The sequence below is a fragment of the Micropterus dolomieu genome, unplaced genomic scaffold (assembly GCF_021292245.1).
Source record: "Micropterus dolomieu isolate WLL.071019.BEF.003 ecotype Adirondacks unplaced genomic scaffold, ASM2129224v1 contig_9573, whole genome shotgun sequence".
Taxonomy (NCBI): domain Eukaryota; kingdom Metazoa; phylum Chordata; class Actinopteri; order Centrarchiformes; family Centrarchidae; genus Micropterus; species Micropterus dolomieu.
In genome coordinates, this window is record NW_025738559.1 from 1 (window position 1) to 1,409 (window position 1,409).

General features: G+C 35.7%; 1 long non-coding RNA gene across 1 annotated transcript; it reads left to right on the forward strand.

Moving 5' to 3' along the window:
• The first annotated feature begins 40 nt into the window (after window positions 1-40).
• LOC123965386 lies at window positions 41-994 on the forward strand. The gene is made up of 2 exons (XR_006823691.1): window positions 41-513; window positions 603-994. It is a non-coding gene; the product is annotated as an uncharacterized LOC123965386 (long non-coding RNA).
• The last annotated feature ends 415 nt before the right edge of the window (window positions 995-1,409 follow it).

Genomic DNA, 1,409 nt, shown 5'->3' on the forward strand with positions numbered 1-1,409 from the left:
TCTGCACGCTAAACTAGGAGAAAACTGAAAGAAAATTCAAAGTATAGCCTCTTTCAGACACACCCCTAATCTAATGTCAGTTTAACATGTTATTCTCATGTCTGAATAAGGGCCTGAGTCACTTTTAAGTAAAGGTCATGAAGAAAGAAAAGACAGAGAAAGAGAGAAATGTGTTCAAAGATCAGTAAGTAATACTTGTATTCTCTCAATCTTCATCCCTTGACGCGTCAATTACACTAACAGGAATAAATAATGACCCTCTAACTAGATGAAGACAGCGGTGTTGTCTGAAAAGAGTTTATGTAGAAAAAGTCACGGCCCAAAGTACTGTAGTTTCACCCCAGAGCAGGTCAGCTGGTGTACGTCTGTCCATCTGTATGTGTTACTGCCTGCACGTTAATCTGTCTATCATGTCCATGTTTGTCTTTTACCTGATTATTGTTTTTTTTCTCTTCAGAGTCGGACACTTCATCAACTACAGGAAGTCAAGACAGCACCTCACTATTGATCTAGGTAACTAATGTCTGTCTGAAACATCACCTGCATGTCGATCATTCATTTTTGTTCTGTTTGTTAATGAATGCAGGTATTTGTCCTCACAGAAGTTTGAAGAGGAGGGTGAACTCTGCTCCATGAGAAATGGGAATCGGAATTTAACTTTTTGGAAAAGAAATAAACATGTTTTATTACAGTAAAGACACAATCTGCTGCGTTGCTAGATGCCACGCCTATACACAGAACATACTTAAAATAAAAGCATCAATACTAAACGTATTTTACAGTACAGTTTACAGCACACTGATAGAATACTTATATCTACTGCTAGTATTTAGAGACAAGTAATGTTTGTATCTTTTGTAAAAAGTAATTGATCAATGATTCTCAAACTAACTTCTTGTTTGGTTAAGTAGATAAACGTCAGATGAAGTTGACCTGCTATTTCATTCTTTTGTACTGTTGATTTGCTTTTTAATAAAGTCCCAGATTTTCTAAATGTTCTGTTTTTGTGAGTCCTCATATGAGCTTAAATATCTGCGACTGAAGCTACACTTAGTGTTTGCGCTACATTTAGTTTTTTAATGTACTTTTCATCTTTGTCTTTAGTTTATTGATATAAAGGATTCATGTGAGTTGTTGGATATGGATGACTCACATCATCTGAAATAGTTTGAGAAACAAAGAGACCTTCAAATTAGTGTTGTAGAACGGTCTTAAGACCACTTTTTGATGGTCTTGGTCTCGGACTCGACCGCATTTTTACTCTGTCTTGTCTCGAACATCGAGGACTTGGGATTTTATTTCAAGACCAGTCATGACCATAACTTTGGGAATATCAATAAATTGCTTTTGCATTATCTGAATTATTTGTTTACATCCTAACTTTGATTGGATGTAAAATGTACTGCTTC